Genomic DNA, 21,008 nt, shown 5'->3' with positions numbered 1-21,008 from the left:
AGTGGCTATTTCAGTAAAATGTCTATCTTTGTTTCCGTGCATTGTTGTGCTGATTTTGTCTCAATTTACCTACGAATGAAGCATTAACAACCTCAATGCATTACAGTCCTAATAAACTTATCTTGCACTATTTTGGCCTATGTGATAGCTAACCCATTGACAAAAGAAATCCAAGCTGATAAAAGCCTTTCCTGGCCACTTGTTAGCCAGGTCAGGCTGTGAAATCATAACACAATGCACGTCTCTTCCATGGGGCACCACAAGGCAACGATTAAAAAAAAAAAAAAAAAAAAAAAAAAAAACCCTCACTTCCATATCCAGTGGAGTTGTAGTTTATTACTATAACCCTCCCAAGTCAAAAGGACACCAGTTTCAAGCCTTGCAACTTGGCGCAGACAGGGTTTCTCCCTCCCAGCCCACTCTGCTGGGCCTCTCTACCTGTCCTCTCCTACTGTCTACAGGTCCCGAACATTAGAAAATAGAAAATGTGATGATCTTTGTGTGTCTCTGTAAAATGTGTGTATGTGTGCGTGTGTTTGGGTGTAACGGGCCTTCTGTTTGGCCGCGCGGCCTGTCCGTCACGGAGCGGGCCAATGGCGGGCTGCCTTATATAAAATGAGTGTTTTCAGTCTCTCCGGGTTGCATGTACTGTATGTGGAGCAGTGTACAGTGAAGCGGAGGCAGAGCGGCTCCGCGAGCTCCTCTCCACTTTCCCATACAGAACCCCTGACTGGCCGCTGAGGGCGAGCCACACACACGCCCTCGCGCCCGGCGAGCCCGCGAGGTAAGCGCCCCCCATCCCCAGCCCTTCCCGGGCGCTCTCCCCGCACTTTCTGTTTTCCTACTCACTTGCGAGCCGCCGGGCTGCAGCCCCAAGGACTCCGCGGCAGGAGCGGCGGCGGCGGCGGCGGCAGCCGGTAGGCTGGACTTGAGGAAGACGGAGGGAACCCCGCGCGTCCGGAGCCGCCGCCAGCCGGCCCGCTCCCCGGGCACTTTCCCCCTCCGCCAAAACTTTGGGTCGGGAGAGGTCGGGGGGCGAGGGTCGCGGCGGCCGCGCCGGCGGCGGGCGGGGGGCGCGGAGGCAGTGCCCCGCGGGCGGGAGGCTGGGGGCCGGGCTGGGGAGTAGTAGGCCAGCCGGTGCCAGGCTGCGTTTGCAACCAGCACCTCTCGGCGCACAGGCAGCGCCGCCCGAGAGGGGCACGCGAGCCGGGGCGCGGGCAGGAGCAGCCCGAGGAAAACAACAACAGAGCCCTCACGCCGGCGGGCGGCTCGTGGCCGCCCGGGGAGCCCCAAACTTCATCTCGGCGAAAGTACGTGGAGCCCAGCCTGGGCTCGGCTGCCGGGGGAGGTGGGGCCTGGGGAGCCGGGGCAGGGGAGGAAGGTACGGGGAGCCAGCCCTCGGTGGATTTATCGAACGTTTCGTGTGCGTCGGTGACCGGGAGCAGCAGCCCAGTTGCTCGTTCATCTGGAGAGTTGGGATTTGGGTGTTCCGGCCCCGGAGATCGGTGCCCTCTCACCCCCCACCTCTAACCAAATGCGCGGCGAGTAGAGAAAGTGCTGTTTTAGTGCCAGAGTGGCTAGGAGGAAGAATAGGGGGAGAGGGGGAAGAGGGCGAGGGAGAAGGGGAGAGAGAAGAGGGAGGGAAAGCCGGCGGGGGGGGGGGGAGGGGGAGGGCAAGAGAGAGAGAGAACCGGAGAGAACGAGAGAGAGAGAGAGGGAGAGAGAGAACGGCAGGGAAGAGAGGAGGGGGAAGAGGAGGAGGGAGGCTGTGTCAGGATTTTGCTTGAATGTGGGATTATGTTGTGTCAATAAGTTTAAGGTGGAGGGAGCGAAGCTGGGGGTGGTGGTGGAGGGGAGCAGGAGGAAGGCCTTGGCTGTTTAAAGTCTTAATTCTGAAGGTAAGTTACGGCATTGCATGGTCGCGATGACAGAAAACTTGCAGATCCTTTATCCGGGGATGGGGTCGATGCCTCTAGAAAGAGCTCCCCAGCCCTCTTCAGCCACGCTCGTGTTACACTGTTATTTGCTGCGACCCGGGTCGCTAGTAAATTACAGAAATCAGACTCGAGGTTTCTTTTCCTCCTCCACCTCGTCTCGCTCGCTCACCCTCAGAAATTTATTATTATTATTATTTTATTTTTTGGTATTGTATGAAACTTAACGTAACTGAGACCAAACCCAGGTCCTGTAATTGACAAGGACCCCTGAATCCAAGAATCTGGAACACGTTTATGTGTGAAATATCCGCGATCATTTCAGCTAAATGAGGAAGGTAAAACGAAACGATGCAAAAAGCTAAGACACAACATGTACGACAGAGGAGGGGGGGGGAGAGGGAGAGACGGAGAGACAAGCTATTTTTTGCTTTCCTTTCTGTAGAAAGGAAAATAAAGCGTGCATTCCCCTTCTCTCCTGGTGTGTAGGGGCTAGTCAATATTTTAACTGTGTGAGGACAAATTAGTCCAGGTGGATCTCGTTGAAAAGTTTCGCGAGGTGGGGTGGAGGTGGGGGGGGGTACGAAGGGGAAGGTGGGTGGAGGTGGTGGGGGATGGGGACGGAGCGAGCTCTGCCTCTGCTAATGGTCATTGGCCTGGGGCTTTGAAACCATTGCCTGTCCTGCTAATGACACGTCCAGTTCTCGTCTCCCGGCCGCGGACGCCGGGCTGCCGGGGACTGGGGTACTTTCCCCGCGCGGGGAGGGGCGTTCTTCGCCATCCCCTGGGGTTGCCCACTCGCGACGTGGGGCCCCCACGCGCGCCTCCTCTTCCGCGCGCCGCCGCCACCTCTGCTCGCGCGACTTTTGTAGCCAGCCCCGCGGCGAGGGGGTGCAGGGGGTCCCCGGCGCGGAAGTCCCCGCGCGGCCACCCAGCTCCCGGCCCCACGCTCGCCTCGCGGTGCAAGCCCGGAATGGCAGCTCCGGGCCGGGCGGCGGTGCCTCCCCGGGGGGCAGCGGCGGTGGCGGCGGGATCTTCGCCGGGGCCCGCGGGAGGAGGAGGAGAGGGAGGAGGAGGAGGAGGAGGGGAAGGAGAAGGAGGAGGAAGAGGAGGAGAAGGAGGTGTTTTCTGCCCAGACCGCCGCCAGTTCGAGCGGGCACGGGGACACCCCACTCGTTGCTCCTCCGTTATGGAAAGGTGTTTAGCAGACTTTTACGCCCAGAGTGTGGGATTTGCACTTCATTTTTTTTTCTCCCCCCTCTTCCCCAAAGCAAGATGGACTCTATTCCCTTTCTCTTTCTCCCTCTGCCTCTGTCTTGTCAGCCTTTAAGATCGACATTTTGTACTAAGATGCAAACTTGATGGTGACCAGCAACAAAGCCGGGGTGGGATCCCTCGCTCCCTTCCTCCCTCTCCGTTTCCCAGCTCCCCCTTCCCGACCTCTAGGACCTGGTGGCCCTGCACTTGACGCCGGGGGCTCTGGCGAATGTGTTTCCCCTCTCGTTTCCGATCTCCAATCTTGGGGTTGTGACCGGGGCCGGGCGTTTGGGCGACAGCTGTGGCCGCCCAGGTCTGCAGAGCTGAGGGCTGCGCTACCTGGACCCGCTGCCGTCGCCCTGCTACCTCCTGCTGGCTCCTGGGCACTGCGAGGCTTGGATTGCCATGATTTGGTTCCTGGTGCATTTGTCCTGGGGGCGGCGATCACTTGCGCAAGTTGATGAATGATCACAGTGTGGGTTTTGGGTTTGCAGAATGGATCAACTTTCTGCCTCGTACATGCCGGGAGTAGGGAGCAAGTGTGCTGGAGATACCCTAGAATGCCAGCTGGGCTACCCTAAGTGTCTGCCCTTTGAATACCGGGAGCTTCTTTGCCTTTATTGCCCCACAGCTCGCGTGTGGGGGTGGGGGTGGAGAGGAGGGATTGGTGGGGAGCTGGACTCCTGGGTTTCCCGGTCCTTCCCTCATAGATGTTGCAGGAGTTGGGACTGAATTGTAAAGCTCTACGGTCCTGATGATGTACCTTTATTTGATACTTTATAGGTCACTATCATATGACAGAGGCTTTGCCGCAGTTCTTCCCTGTGTACTTTCATTTGCCTTCCTAGGTAAGTATGCAACCTCTTCATACAGGGAAGCTGGGTGGTATTGCTAATGACATAAGGGTCTTTACTGTACACATAAGAAGATGCCTTATTAGGACTGCAGCATCCCAGAAACTTGTCTCACTGACTTTCCCATTGCAGAAGTCAATTTATGATTTTGTAGTATTTAGAATTCAGCTGTGGTTATTATTATTTTAAGATAGTTTAAATGTGCATTTCACATTTTTCTGCAAGTGTCATTTGAAAACTTATTTTATCTTTTTATGCTTCCTAGATAATATTGTAGAAAGATTGTAGCTTGTGAGTGGAGAGAATTATTAAAAACCCAAGGAAGCATTACCCAGAAGACCTCTCTGAATTACAGTGACTGACATTTGCTTACTCTTTCCTGGGCGCTCTTTTCTTGGGGAACTTGTGCTCTTTGTGACAGTTACCTTTGTAGTGGGGGAGGGTGGACTGGGCAGTGTAGTAAATCTAGCATTTTGTGTACCAGCTTGATTCAAAAGGCAAATAACTGTCCTAATTGATAGTAATTTTCTTCAGAATTTATATATTTGGAGAAATGGGGTACGTTTTTAACAATCTGTATGTATAATAAATAGCATCTTTGAAATCTGTTGCTAAGTGCCTTTTTCAGATATATGCCTCCCAAATGGAAACGTTGGTGAAATAACATGTTGGACAGTAAGTGCCTAAAAAGTTTGTTTGTGAGAAGTAACCCTCTGGGTGAAAACTCAGGGTTTAACATTTGAAAGCAGCATGGTGAGCCCAAACTGCAGAAAACCAAAGTGTAATTTTGCCCCTCCATTGTGAGAAACACCTCAGGTACTCTAAGTTGCTGATACGTTAAGAACACTGATTGTGCTAAAATTGTGTACATCAGGTTTGGTGCTTTGTAATATCACAATAGTGAAGACAGACTGTATTTTGTGAATGAAAATGGACTTGAATTCAGTTTTCCATAAAAGAAAAAGAAAAGGGACCTTGTTTTGTTTCCTGGCTTGCTGGGATATTGTGTATGTTACTAAAGGATTGTCCTAGTATTGAGAGGAATTGAGTTTGAGGACCAGGCCTTTCTGGTAGTTTCTGTATGATAGCAAAATATACTTTGACATTGCTGAGAACCTTAGATGATATATAATAGAAGCTCAGTATCCAGCATTTTTTATTGGAATGTAAAATATCATGTTGTTTCAGATATGAGAGCCTCCTAATACATCACATGTGTAACAGGCCAGTTGGAGTGGTCAGAATGAGACGGGTCTATAAGATGAATTTAGTGCGCACCAAAATATGTGGATTTCAGTGTCTTTGATTTTTTTTTTTTAAAGCTTGTTTTCAAGAGAAGTTTTTCATTTTTGAACATATGGCAAGAGTATTCAAAATGCATTCCTGATTACTAAAGAACACCACATTTATACACGTGAGGCACATTATTTTGTTCATTGGAGCAAACTTTTAATGCTGGTTCTTTCCCCATGGAAATATGTTTGACCAATTCCAAATTTAAAATGGGAATCAGTAATTTCTAATGAAAGCGATCTGATGAGCTCTTGCATTTCTTTGAGATATCAAATAACTGCTTCATTAAAACAATATTCTCAAGAAAAGTCTTGGTCTTTGAAGTCAGAGTAATTTTTATAGTGCAAAACTTGAAGTAGTGATTTTAAAAAGTCACGCAAACAATGAATTACAAGTTATTTGCATCTAAAATGTATTTATTAGATTTGAGGCTTAATTTTCAAAATAAGATTTTTAGATAAAGGTTTTGCTTCTACATTGCCAAGAGTTTTCAAACTTCCCATTTTATTATTCTGCATATCTCTATTAAGTTCTGAAACTGAAGTCTTAATTTGCATTTCACATTTAAAGCCAGCTATTGAAAAGGGAGTTCATGTATGTTGTTCCTTAGTGGTACATCTTTGGAGGTACTGTGGTGGTTTTAGGGAGAATATTCCCTTAGGGACTTTGATACTAACAAAGTTTGCAATTTTGACACCTTTCTATTTTATATCCACCTTGATCTTTATATCCAGTTTTAAAAAAAGTTCAGGTTTAAGAGTATGTGAGGTAGCTCCGCTTTTAACGTATATATAGCTCTGCTATACAACTTGAAAAGTATATACCGCCTTTGACCTTATAGGCCTGATCTTTATACTTCATTCCATGAAACACATTTGTTTAGATGTTGAATTTAGAACATAGCTTTGAGTGAAAGCTAGGATGAACATATAATTATGGTTTGCTTGTGCTGTGAGTAACTGTGTAATTGATAATGTTTTTTGTATAAAGTTAAAGAAGGAACAACAGCCTTAAGTAATGTGATACAACTCATGAAAATCTAATTCAGCAGCTGAAGTATTTATAAAACCATATTTTTCAGTAAAATTACAAACATAATTTCAAATTATTAATCATCAGCCAATATACTTAAAGTTTACGTTTTCCTACATTTCATAAAGAGCATGGGAAAGCAAGGGCCGTATTTTTAATGGGCTCTTACCATGAATATCAATTACTTTAATATTAGAAATCTTTAATAGAAGTAATAAAGACTTCGTAGTTCAACCCTGTTAAAAGAACTTTTTGAAAATAGCCTCATTATAGATGTGCCTGCTTTTGCTGTACTAAAGGAAATCCCTGCAATTATTAGTCGCTTGCAAGAGTGCAGAAATGTTTGATTGTGTTTTGTTTTGTTTTTATTATTTATTTTTTTTTATTTTTTTATTGGCTGCACTGGGTCTTCGTTGCTGCATGTAGGCTTTCTCTAGTTGTGGTGAGCAGGGGCTACTCTTGGTTGTGGTACGCGAGCTTCTCAGTGCGGTGGCTTCTCTTGTTGCAGAGCATGGGCTATAGGTGCGCAAGCCTCAGTACTTGTGGCATGTGGGCTCAATAGCTGTGGCTCATGGGCTCTAGAGCGCAGGCTCAGCAGTTGTGGCACACAGGCCTACTTGCTCCTCGGGCATGTGGGATCTTCCCAGACCAGGGCTCAAACCCATATACCCTGCATTGGCAGGCAGATTCCCAACCACTGTGCCACCAGGGAAGTCCTAAGATTGTGTTCTGAATTACTAAATATAGGCAATTAATTTTGGCATATTGTATCACCACCAGTGCGGCATACCTATATTTTAATATTTAAACTTAAGCAGGTGTTTATCTTAAGAAGAAGGCACTTTTCTTGAACTTGTAGAAGTCCACCTCATTTTTTAAAATTTCATCACCAAGGGCACCTTTTAAAATAGGTCTGGATGGTATCTCTCCTGTATTTTTAGTCAGCTTCCTTCCTCTCACTATGAAATGAAAACAAACCCAAATTATAAAAACATTGTAATTTCACTGCTTCATTTTTATCATGTGCCCCAAGTAAATTGGATGCAGGCGGTCCTCAGGCTACACTTTGAAAAACACTGCTCTAGTAGGACTAAGGACTGCATGGACGTTCTTCCAGTTTGAAGATTCTGTGACTGTAATTCCATCAGTGGGTTTGTACTACTCAAGGGCAGTCATCACATACTGTGTCGAATTGTAGAGATTTCTATTTTTTAAGTCATACCTGAGGAAAGCACTTTTTGAGTTCAGCTTCACTCAACATTCATATGTGTTCATATTATCCCTTAGAAGGCAATTACAGTTTCTTGAAATGCCAGGACATCATTTTATAACTGTAAAGATATACCCAGAAAATCCTCGTGTATTAATGGGGATTGTTTTCTTTTTTTTTTCTTTCAAAGAAAAAGATAAAGTAAGAATTGAAATAAGTACCAATTACACAATGGAAATTCAAAAGAAGACACGCCAGTAAAGAATTCTATCTAAAAGTACATATAAATAGAAAATGAAAGACTAAGGGACTTAAAGGATTAAATATAGACCATGAAGCATTGACACACCTTCCAAAATATAAACTTAATAAGTTAAAATATGTGAGTCAGTTCAAGGATCTAGATAGTAAAATAACTTCAGATAGTGAAGAGGTTGTATAAAGTACAAAGTAAAAATTAATAAGAATGAATTGGATTTTATGAAATCTTAGAAAAAATGAAAAAAATTGTAAAATATTGATTAAATAATTAAACCGGTAGTTAAATATAGCCCTTGGGTGAAAAGAACAGGGAATAAAACAGAAACTCCTGAGTTGGAATAACAGAGATCCTGAAAAGGACATAGACCTTTGGATATTTTGTAAAGGGAATAATTAAATAAAAGATTGATAACTTATTTCAAGGGACAAATAAGAATGAGAATAAAAGTTGTTTAAAGCAGCTGTATTTCTCAAATGTTTTTTAGATATATGGTAAGAAGTACTTTTTATATTCCAATCTATGTATAAAACCTGAAACAAAAGTTCCCTCAAACAGTACTAAGAGCAGTGCTGTGATATTTTCTGTTCCTATCTAATCTTTATAAATCCAATCAGTTCCAAACTATTTTATTAAACAAAATATACAGGTGTCATTCACTGAATTTATTTTATGACTTACAATTTAAAAAAACACCAGCATTGCTTGCAAAATATGGAAGTCCCCAGGCCCCGTCCTCATATTCTGATTCAGTGTGTGTGTGATAAGGCCTAGGAATCTGCATTTTTAACTTACTAGTTAAATCACTAGGTGATTCTGAAGCAGGTGCAAGGTCCTCTGACACACTTTGAGGAACTCTGGTATAAGGGACTAATGGCTAAAGATTGTATGGAGTCACATACTTGGATATGGGGTTAGAGTTCATTGATTGCTGAGGTCTCTTCCAGAGCTTCAAGATTCTATGGCTGTATTTCAGTCATCATGTTTATGGTACTCAGAGGGCCCTTATTGCTCTCTGTAGATGTCCCACAGTAGCAGGTATAGTACAGGGAGCAGCCAAAGAGCCCTGGGTTTCACCCATGCTGCCTCTCTAGCTTATACGCTGAGGGACTTTGGGCATGTCATTTCAGAATAAAGTTCCATTATTATATGTGCAAAAGGGCATCTTAATATTTACCATGCAGCAGAATGAGAATTACATAAGACAATAATATCTGTAATGACTCTTATCTATAGTCAGCACTCAATAGTATATGTTTTTATAGTTGTTCAGTATACCTCATCTCACCCCAACTCCCACTAAGTTTGAAATTTCACAAGGCTGTGCCTTTTACTTTTTATTTCCTCCAAAGTAATTTTCAGCTCTGGTATCATGAAACACTGATGTGTTTTTAGCTTGATGTGAGGTGCTGGACAAGCAAGTTGTTACTGAAAGAAATAATAAGAATAACCAGAAGGAAAAAAAGAAAAAAACAACTGAGGCATGCCACATTTAAGTATGGTGCTCATTCAGGTTTGGACAATGATTCTCCCGCCTCTTTAAAAAGACGTATCACAGGACAATATACAATTCAAAGTGGTTAGTTGACAGCACTGGACGTTTTCTCTGGTGACTTTGATACACCTTGGAATGTCTTAGAGCATCAATTCTCAAACTTTTCTACCAAGACACATGCGACTGATGTTTACACATGGGACACTATGATTTCCCTGGTTATAAACATAGATAAATTATGCAGTGGGTTTTATAAGTAGTTCACAGTGTGATAAAGCCACTTCTTTCCATATCAAGTATATCAGAATACAAGCAAGAGTGATGCTATGATGATGAAAACCTTGAATACACCCATATATACACAGGTAAAATACTTTATAAACTGGTACATTAAGTTTTCATAACTAAGTACTTGGAGGCACTCCTCACAACCAGTTAAAACTTACTTTTGTGTCAAGGCGTGAAGATTGAGAAGCATTATATCCGAAGTGCATAACAAATTACATCACACAAAATGGCACTTAAGTAAAAATGAGGGACAAACTAAGGAGAAGGTGAATTGGAAATACCCCAAATCCCTGAAATCTTGAAAAATGTGAAAATAAAAAACCAGGGGAAATGCAACATATGGTTAAAAGCAAAGGAAGTGCAAAAGACTGTAAGTACCAGGGTTTTCAAACTTGAATACTCATTGCCTCCAACATAGACATTTATTTTTAAGTAGTCTCAATGTTCACTTTGAGTAAATTAAAATTAAATGTTTGTATTTTCTGACTTAATTAGTTCCCTGACCAGGGATTGAGCCTGGGCCCTTGGCAGCGAGAGCTCGGAGTCCTAACCACTGGATAGCCAGGGAGTTTCTTGTATTTCCTAACTTTTAAGGATTTATTTGCTAGGAACGTCTTCGTACTTTGCTAAATTTTAATTTGCCATTCATTTTCATCGCTAAACTGTCTTTGTATCTTGATATGTAGTGGTATTAGGTATATATTCACAATCCTATATCTAAAAATGTCTCTGAAATACTAAAAAGTTTTCGTTCCTCCACAAGTTTGACATCAAAACTCACTTGGTGGCAAAACCTGACCCAGACTGTCATGGGCCTGTTTAAAATAATTTTTAAAGCCCACTTAGAATATTCACATATTTTGTGTATAAGTAGTATAGTTGATTATGAGGCCCTATCTTAGATCAAGCTAGGAATGTTATATAAAATATGCTGTATGCTCCATCTGACCTTTTTAAAGCCCACAAAAATCTGAAGCATACTTGGACCTAAGGGTTTCATATAAGGGAGTATGATCTTATTGTATTAACTTCCTCAGTCCACAGAGTGAAATTATCTGATAGTTCTACGCATTTAACTCAGTGAAAATCCTTTTGCTAATTTTGATAAGGAAAGCTTAAACACACACACACACACACACACTTAGTTGAACCTCATCTGTCAATTCTGACACTGTGATTCTTTTTTGGTTGTTGTAATTTTTAGTTTTATTAAACAAATGCAAACACACTGATAGCTGTGTTGTTTGAAATTTCTACCATATTGAACATTGCTCATAATGGTGAACAAAATTTAGGCTACTTTCATTATGTTTCACTCTTAGAAGTTTCATGAAGGGGTTATATTTCCTTTGTTACTTTGCTACTTGTATGTTTCTTTCCTTCTATCAGAAAAGTAAAAATAGAAAGTGTTTTCTGCAAATTTGGTCTCTTCTCAGGTGAGAATGTTTCTGGATTGTATTCTTTTATAGAGGTTCTAGGTATCTTTATTTTCAATAATTAACTGTGAAATGCTGAGTTAAGATCTTTTTATCTGTACTTCTAATTTCCTATAAAAACCACTATAAAAATTGAAAAGTATAATGTGAGGAAGAGTCTGTATGACACTCTGGGAACAAAGTAATAGCTGTGTCTGAACTATTGTTATGGTAAGACAAATCAGTCTTCATTTGGCAGATTTAAACTGTTAATGGCTAAGGAAAGTTTTTTGTCTTTTAGTATTTGTTGATTCGACCACATCCTTTGGTGTAGGAAAGCTACATATTAATTCAGAGGGAGTTTTATTAGCAGTGCTGATTCTTTTAATATTAAAAAATGCTGAGTTGTTTTTCAGCTTTTGGTGCACCTCTCAAAAATCAGCCAAGTGTAGAGTTCTCATTGACTGCAAAGGGAATGTGGTAGAGCATGGAACAAAATGAGAAAATAATTCTCTACATCCAGCTGTCAAACTTTGATTGTATTTTGAGTTACTGAAGTTATCATTTTTTTTCTTTCCCTTCCATTCTTCCTTTCCTCTCCTCCCTCCCCTCCCCTTTATCTCTCTGTCCTATTTCTCCCAATTATTATATTCACTAACGTGCATATGTGATACTGCCTAGAGATGTCTGAGAATGGGAATGTGGGGTTGAACTTTTTTTTTAATTTACCACTATGTGATTTTAAAGATTTGTTTGTAGTTTTTGAGTCCTTTTAGTATTCATCACTATGCATATAATGAAGTTGTTGATATATGAATTGAAGACTTACGCAGTCCCTGTATATGTGTCATTTAGGAAGAGATTATGAGGAGACTTTAGCAGGGCTATGTGAGATAAAGGCACCTGTTTTTATGAAGTAAATTTCTCATCCAGTCATTTTTGTTTTTTTAAGGTGATCTTGTGATGACGTGGTTTCATTTATATTTAACGAAAAATTGAAACCAGTTTTTAGAAGAGTTGTCCAAATAGTATTTCACTTTGGGAGGAAGGGAGAAAGATAATTTGCAGTCAGATGCTCTACCACTGAGCTGTACCTGTCAGGAGAAAGATAGTTGGACTGAGGGCCTCCTTATGAAGTACAAATGTTATTTTTACTACTTTGTTTATTTTTCACAACAACTTTCTGATGAGAGGTAACCCTGTTTTAATGACGAGGAAATTAAGTCTCAGGTTAAGTAATTTGTCTAAGGTCACACAGCAAGCAAGTGACTGTGCCAGGCTTAGAATGCCTGTCTACAGTGCCACCCTCTTCTGGCCTTGTTCTGTATTTACCTGCCTTTAGGACCACATTCCAAAAGGTTTGAAATAGAAGTTTTGTCGCAGCTTCTAGCCAAGAATTCCCTCCAATTTTTCTTTCTCCCCAAAGAGAAATCGTCTTCATTTTGAAGTGATAGGGTTTGGAACACTGTTCTCTATCAATCTTAAGAAAGGTAGACGAGAAAGTCTCTGAGATGGGGCCAGTTGTCAGTTTTCATCTGTGAGGTCACAGTCAAAGACAAAACCGGCTTCAAACTTAGTTTATAAAGTGATATTTAGTGAACTTTCTTTCTGTTTGGTATATCTAGTATAGAAATGTCTAATAACAACAGTTACTGGTTTCACTATTTATTAATTCCTCTGGTATGTCTAGCAATCATCATTGGCTCTTCGTGAGAAGCTGTTTTTCTTGCTAAATATTCTGTATGTTTTTACTCTGGTACTTTTAAATACTTAATCAGTAAATATATTTTACAAAAGGAATTTAACAGTTTAACATGGATAGTGTTATAAAATACTTTTCTGGCGTTTGCTTTGAAAAGAAATTCAATATTCGTGGAAAAAATTTATAAGCAGATTCATAGACTTCATTTCAGAGTGTCTAATGAGCGAACATGAATTAGATAGTCAAAAGCTACCAGTTTTCAAAGTGTTTATGGGTACTTTTGATTTATTTTACCTAAGAAGCTTATTTCTGCTCTGATAAGTAGAAGAGATTTTATAAATTACACATTTATATACAAGTAGCAAATCATTTAAAAAATGCAAAGTTAATATGTTACTTTTTTGGTACTAAGAACTCTATTTATCTGAAATTAAATTCTTTTATCTTTGCAAATTCAGCAAAGTCAGAGCCTAATTCAGATACAGAAGATAAAAAGTTTGTTGTTCTTTTTAAATGGCTTTTCTTTTTCTCTGATCCATGAAACATAGAAATAGGGTATTTTTCTATTTTGGGAAAGTAGCTTTTGTGGATGATAATCTTAGGAAGAGTGCTCTTGCATGGTTCTAGCTGAGTGATGCTTTGCCAAGGATGTGTCAGGCTTCCATTTCTTGTCTTTCATCCCCCCACAATAAACCACTTCCATACTCTTCTCATTCAGGTAGGCTGGTAAACTGAGTAAGTTTTATGGTATCCGACATCTTTCTTTCAACTTGTTTTCTTGTGTCATGTTCAAAGACTGATTTGCATGTTAAATAATTTGGTCAAGTGTAGGTGAGATTCAAGTAGCAAAAACTATTAACCAGCTTAATTCATGGGTCATGGATTGGGTGCTTCAGTGTGTTGATGCCGAGTTAAACTTTGAGAATATAAAGATAAGTATAGAACAGCCCTTATCCTAAAGCAAGTGTCTTCTACTGGCTGGAAAAGTCCAGTAGATGTAAACATATATAAGTTATTCTGTGCTTATTATTTTAACAGATATGGCATAAAATAATACTGAGTAAAAACCACTAAAAAATTGGCTAATTCCAACATCGAAGCTGACATTGACATATGGGAGGGGTTTCTTCCTGTGGCACTGTATTTGTCCTAATTGTCATTAGGGTCATAAACTAATTTGGCCCAAGCAATGGAGTAGATTTTAAAAATTAGACTTTTAACCGTGATTTGTCTTTTATTTAATTATTAGTGCATTCTTTTGGCTTTTAGTCTATTTAAAAGGCCAGTGACTTTTTTTTTTGGATGACGTTTTCAATATATATTATGTTTCAGTCAAGTGTTTTGGACTTTTTAAAATTTATTTTTACTTTTTTGTTTATTGCTATTAATGTCTGAATCTGTAATGACAACACTATTGAAGTAAAGGGAAGAGTTTGAGGATTCCACATACTGTATACCGAGTCATGTTAAAAGTGTAGTGAATAGCGTAAGTTTGAACTGTGTTCAAACACATTCCAATAAAAATATTATAAACTACTATAACTAACACTTCTTACTTAGATGAATTGTACTAGTTAGAAGTGTGTGTATATATATATATTTTAAAAAATATTTATTTTATTTATTTGGCTGCACCGGGTCTTAGTTGTGGCATGTGGGATCTAGTTCCCTGACCAGGGATCAAACCCGGGCCCCTTGCATTGGAAGCATGTGGAGTCTTAGCCACTGGACCACCAGGGAAGTCCCAGAAGTATATATATATTAATAAGATCTCAAGCACAGATATTAAATACAACATGAAACTCTAAAGGGATGTAAATGTACTTTTCTATCCATGAGAGATTATAGGTTAAAAATTATGCCCAATGCTTCCATCAGGCAGTTTTCAGGTTTTCCAGGATATTTTCAACCTGTATTTACAACTGTGGTTTCTCTCGTGGTTTAGTAAGCCATGGCCTGGAGGGCACCCATGAGTTTGGTCCTTTTTCCCTTTTATGCTTAGTAATCTGGGTTCTGGTCTTTGGAGTTCCCTATGACTTGATCAAATCTTCAGTATTGCTTTTTAAAATCATGACTTTTGTGTTTATTACACCTCAGAATGTATGCATTTTCACCCAGTTTTATTTGTGGCCCCCTTTTGACTGGTCATTTCTGGACATCAACACAGTTTAGATTAAAACTGTGTTTCTAAAATACTGTGCTCAGTGTTCCAGATGTCAACCCTGGGTGCTTTAATAACAAACGAATACATTCATAAGCGAAATCACAAGGAAGAAACTGATCTGGGAAAATATTTCTTCATAAGCTCCCAACATTGATAATGACCCTGATGTTTACATTAAAGAAGCAAAGAGGAATGGAGACACACAGAAGAATGACTTGTGAGTCTTTTTTCCGTTGTCTGTTATGGGGCCATTTGGCATCATGGAAGTGCAGTTATTCGGATCTCATTTACCAGTCCTCATGGTAATAATGAGTTTCTTTATAAGTTTTGTATATGGACATGCATTCTTATCTCTTTTGGTGATATACATTCTTAGTCGTATGAAGACAATATGTTCAGATTTGTTGTAAGGCCCAGGGTTTTAAAAAGTTTTAATAATTTTCTATATACAGCCTCTGCATAAATTTAAATCCATGTAAAAGTCTTCTGCAGCTTGAAAGACCTTGGGAGTGGGTCTTGAGGAATGGGCGTAGAGTTATACATCTGAGGATCTGGTCTCACACACATAGTGGTGAGTTTACTACATAAGAAACTGTAATCATGAATCAGTGGTGGATTTTTATTTCTTTAATATTTTTTTAAGGTAATCATATGTATCATTCCTGACATATATTTCAAATACATCTAGGTGACCATAAAGTCTAATATATAGGTCTTAAGGATGAGGGTGATTGGTACTTTTCGTCATTAAAGGTGTTTTCCTGAGAAACTTTGACTTATTTAGTTTTTCAAAACTAACTATGTATTCTTATTGACAAATTATAATTTAAGAATGTTTTATATGTATTTCTAATTCATCTTCAATTAACAGTGGGTTCTTGAAGTTTTACCATTCTCAGGTCCTAATAGTGATCAGTGATCTGCAAAGTTACACAGGGGGAGCTGCATAAAGGAATACGGTGCTGATCATTATAAAGAGCCGTCTTTGGTAAAGCAGATGATTGGCCTCTATCATATCTGTTTGGTAATTCTGGGTTCTGTATATTGAATTGTCTTTATTTTATACAGCATGTATTTATTGAGTACTCATGGTGTGTAAAGCTGGGTTGGGAATTCTGGGGCTTGCAGAATAAAATGGTAATAGCTCTGGCTTCAGGATGTGTCTAGTATAGTAATGACACATATGTACCAAATGTAGAATAGAAAATAAAGATGCTGTAATATTCATGGGACACAGGGATTAAGAGTATATCATTGTTAGGAGACAGTTGGGAGGGAAATTGGGATGGACGTGAACTTTAGTTGTTTAGCATAATGTTTAGGCATCCTTGCCAAAATGCTTACTTGAGTCTATCAGAGAAAAATGAACCAGTGGAAAGCCTAAGGTAACCCCATCTTAGCCAAACAGTTCCCTCCAGTTGTGTCATCATCCAAGCCAGTGGTCTCTGGACTTTCTAAGTGCTCCCCTTCAGTAAAAGAATTTGAGCATGTGTCCTCGATATCTGTACATTGATTTATAACTTTCACATACTAGGCTATTAATATAGTATTTAATGTAATAAATTATAAATGCTTATACATAAAAAATAAATTGAATGTAAAGAGAAATTATATTATTTCCTTCTTACCTACTCCAGTGGGCTAAGACTTATTCATGTTTGGGGCTCAAGAACGCCATTTTGGAGACTATAGGTCAAAATTGGGCAGTGTCACACCAAGTTTCAGTAAGTTCCATGAGATCAAGGGCTTTGTTTTACTTACTGCTGTATCCTCAGCATCTAGAACATGGTAGGAGTGCAGTGGATACTGTTGAATGAATAGGCAGAATTAGGCTAGTTGGTAGGGATGAGGACAGAGTCTGGCTCAGCATAAGGGATCTGATAAGAAGAGAGACAATTTTTGTTTGTTGCTGTATCTCCCATACCTGTGAAAGTGTAGGGACTCAAAAAATATTAGTTGTCTGAGTTAAGGGTGTGGACAGTGTGTAGCTCAGCATGAGGGATCTGCCAGGCACCATAGATGGGCATGAAAAGGTAAATTGCAAGCAGTCCCCTAGAGTAGGACAGTATAAGGAGATAGACTGGCCATCCGTAGGCAGAAAAATACAGCCAATGTGGGGAGGGGGTGGGTCACAGTGTTAGTAAGAACATTTCAGAGGAATGGCTTTGGTAGCCTCAGATCTTGAAAACTGTGATCCTCTTAAGCAGTAAGATATGGATTTTACTTATCTTTGTACCCACAGTTTGTAGAACAGTATAGTAGGTGTCTGGTTCATTTATGTTGAATTGCTCTATTTTATGCTATGTACTAGGTATAGGAGATTTCTGCATGTACAGGAATGGATCAGTGTAAAGATCAGAGGCCTGTAAATGAATCCTGCCCTGATTGAAGCAAAGCCAACAATTCTGGGATTACCTCATACACAGACCTGGTTTTAAGCCTTGGCAGTATTGCCTGCACAGAGGTGCTCTGCTGACCACAGCTGCCAAATCATATTCAGTTGTTTATTTAAATGTCATTATTAACATACTTCTATCGACACATTATCAATGAAGAAAATGGGGTTTGTGATAGAGTTATTTCTCATATGCTATCATCCTATACCTTCTTCCCTCATCACTAACACTAGTGTGTGTCATGGATCACCCTCATGTATACTGTTGAATTAGGACTGAATTTATTTACAAAGAAGTAAAACAAAGTAGTTTGTATTTTTTCTTCTCTTTTTGGAATTTTCTTATTTAAACTTCCTCTTTAAAAGGTGGTAGAAGTTCTAGTTTTGTGGTCATAAAATAAACCTGTCATGCTTTTTATTGAGCATCGTCAGAGTTGGGGAGAACAAACATTTCCCCTGAGACACGGCTATAGCATTAGCTCTGTCCTTTAGAAGCTGGCCAGGTGTAGGCGTCCTTCTTTGGCCCTGACACACCAGTCAGCGCAGGTACCCCTTTACTCCCTCTGCAGTTCAGTCTCATTTAGGGCCTGTTTATTTAAAGCAGTTTCACATCTGCACAATTAATAAATTACTGTCCTCCAATTTGCATTTCTCATGTCTTGTAGTAAGCACAGCAAGTTCCCCTTTGCCCTTACAGAAGCAGTTTAGTCTGCCCAAGCTTCCTAGAGCTGAATAAAAATTTCCTGCGAGAGCCCTCCTGCATCTTTAGCATAGTCTCCAAATAAAGACTTAAACTGTTAAAACTTCTTTGCTCCCATCCTTTTGGTCATGAAGTCATCAAATCTTTCTTTAAGTTTGACACCCTTAAATGCACAATAGTAATATATGTCTTACACTTGTTATTGCAGTCTAGAGTTTACACTGTGATTTCACTGACATCTTATTTGCTCTTTATGTCATGAAGTAGATAGTGGGATATCATCATTCCCATTTTTGCAGATGAGGAAACAGGTTCAGCGTTGTCAAGTGGCTAGACCCAAGTCACTGAGTTTTCAGTGGCCCCCCTGAGACAAAAAAACCCTGTGTTCTGGCCATTCCTCTAGAGAACTGCCCACTGTGAAGAACAGAATTTATCTTACTTAAACTAAATTTTTTTTTTCTTTTTCTTACTTTCAACCTGATAAGTTAGTGTAAATATCTGGAACAGCAGTGGCAAAGACAATATGGTTGTTTAATTGTTAATGCCCTGTGGGCTATAAAATATCAGTGGAATGGGGCTTACATTTCTGGTGTATTTAAATCTATTTGTGTATTTAAATAAGTGTTCTCAGATCATGTGGAACGACTGTCCATTTGACTTAACTTTTTTACAGCTTGTGATGGAAAATTAAATGCATAGGGACCACACACTGACAAAGAATGTGCTTTGAAGTGTATATTAGGATTCTTAAGTGAGATTTGGATTATGTATTGGGGCCATTTTTTTTCCTGCGAGACATATTTCTGAAATTATAGTGAAAATTAATTGGAAAATATAAATTGATATCTAAATATCTAAGCTACACCCATTTCTGGAACACATTCATATTATAATGTGATATCAACTGGTGTTTTCAAAGAAGTGATGGCAAGTGCTAAAGTTTTTTTCTCTTTAAATTTAAAAGGCATTTTAACTTGGCACTCTTTAGGAAAGGAACGTTTCACAGGCCAGTTAGAGAATTCAGTATAGCAGTGCTGCCAACTATACAAGAGAAGATATTTGCATCCAAAAATTATGACAGGATCAATTATTCAATTAATATTTTACATAGTAGAAAAGTTCTGTTTGTTAGGATCTTATCTGAAAGTTCCCCAAGAGTAAAGTGGCCTACTAATTATGGTACTGTGGGAGAATGATAAAAGATTGATTGTATTAAATCTCCCAAACCTTTTTTTATTTAACAGATTTAAGGTCTAACACAAAAGAAATTTATTTAGAATATTTATTTCTATAGGTTCCTTTTGTTTCAATTTATTTTCGTAATTTGATTTTGAATGTTTATACCAACTCAGGGACATGGTGCAGTATTAGTGGATAAAGAAGTTTGTTGAAGAATCGCAGTTTGAAGAAAAGCCAGAGCGTGGAAGGGGTTAGAAACTGTGAACTTTCCTGTACTTTGGCTTTTCATTTAAAATGAGGTATGAAAATAAAAATGATGAGGATAATTAGGTAGAGTTCCTCCCCACCTTCAGTTTTTAAGCAGTTGAACCCAGTGGTCCTTCTCTTTCCATCTTGAAACAGCCTGTGAGGGAGGAATTATCCTCTCCATTTTAGATGAGGGAATTGAGTCTCAGAGGCTCGGCAGCTTGCCCAAGGTCATTCTTCCGGTAAGTGGTGGAGCTGGCATTCCATTCCAGCTCATTCTAAGGAGGCCATGCTCCTACTCACTCTCTCCCTTACACTGCCTCTTGTGCTGTCTGCGCGGCCTTTGTACCACTGCGTAGTGCCCTGTACCCCTCTTGACTCCTATTGAATTGTAATGTTGAGGTTCCGGCCCAGGATAAAAGCATCTCTTCTTTCTTTGTTGAGCACATTGCCATATTCACATTTGCTTATTAATTATTTCTGAAATCATTCTAAGCATATGGTAAACTTCTAAAGTTAAAAAAGTATTCTAAGAGGTGAAATATCTTTTTTTTTTAATAAATGTGCTGCAAACATAAAATAGTTTTGGAAATCAGATAATTTTTTATTATGTTATAATCTTTTTTTTTTTTTTTTTGGTGCACCATACGGCATGCGGTATCTTAGTTCTCCACCAGGGATCGAACCATGCCCCTGCAGTGGAAGAGTGAATTCTTAACCTCTGGACCACCAGGGAAGTCCCCGAATTCAGATAATTTACATTCAAAGAGAATAATAGAATTGAGCTCTAGAAGGAACATTGAAGATGATCTTGGAGTCCTATAATCCGTCATTTTAAATTTGAAGAAAGCAAGGCCCAGAATAAGGAACTGGGACCCAGGCCATGTGAGTGGCAGAGTTGGAACCAAGACGTAAGACTTCTGGTTCGGTGTTGTGCTAGAGAAATCTGCTTAGCTCCAAAATGGTGTAGAAAATATTTTTAGTCCATTGTTGGCACCATTTTCATAGCAGGAATATATGACTTTTTGTGTGTGTGCCATTGCTTATACATGGTTAAAAACAGTAAAGAACGAAAATATTACATATTGTTATAATAGAGCTATATGTAATACATTATACATATTAACTTTGAAAGCATTTTATTATCATACTAATTGACTTCTAATTTATTGAGTAGTATAACATAACTTTGGTAGCTAACAGATACATGGCTTTGGTGTAGTTCCCTGTGTCCTGTGAAAACAGAGGAAGAATTTGCAAAACAATAACACATTGTTAAATGGCATGCCAGTTTATCAAATGCCATAAGTTTATTACAGTCTCTCTTAGGAAAAAGTATACCAACCTTACAGCAGCTCATCCTAATCTTAAGCAAAAGAGCTGTTGAAGTTATTCTAGGGCTGTTAGATTTTGGTCTGTCCGTGAAAGTATAAAGCTGTTGATCAAGTTTTTAAACCCTAACAGATTTAGTTGTGAAAGAGTGATTTAACTGATTTCTGTACTGCGACGCCTCATGGTGGCCTTATTAAGAAACTACTGTAGTGAAACATGGTGACCACATATCTTGTAACTCTGACTGAATCCC

The 21,008-nt window shown here is 39.9% G+C and overlaps 1 protein-coding gene across 12 annotated transcripts in view; it reads left to right on the top strand.

Moving 5' to 3' along the window:
- Positions 1-648: 648 nt before the first annotated feature.
- Positions 649-21,008, top strand: part of BBX (BBX high mobility group box domain containing) — a 268,773-nt gene continuing 248,413 nt past the window's right edge. For 9 of the 12 annotated variants that reach the window (XM_057696544.1, XM_057696547.1, XM_057696549.1 and 6 more), the window contains exons 1-2: positions 649-784; positions 3,975-4,039. The gene's annotated coding sequence lies outside the window, so the exon portion shown is untranslated. Of the gene's footprint in view, positions 785-1,239; positions 1,311-1,790; positions 1,899-3,974; positions 4,040-21,008 lie in introns of those variants that run through there. The other 3 variants (XM_057696539.1, XM_057696543.1, XM_057696538.1) reach the window with 3 other exon arrangements.

The sequence above is a fragment of the Hippopotamus amphibius genome, chromosome 10 (genome assembly GCF_030028045.1).
Source record: "Hippopotamus amphibius kiboko isolate mHipAmp2 chromosome 10, mHipAmp2.hap2, whole genome shotgun sequence".
Taxonomy (NCBI): domain Eukaryota; kingdom Metazoa; phylum Chordata; class Mammalia; order Artiodactyla; family Hippopotamidae; genus Hippopotamus; species Hippopotamus amphibius.
The sequence above is the reverse complement of the archived record's forward strand: the minus strand, read 5'-3'. Positions and strand labels throughout refer to the sequence as shown.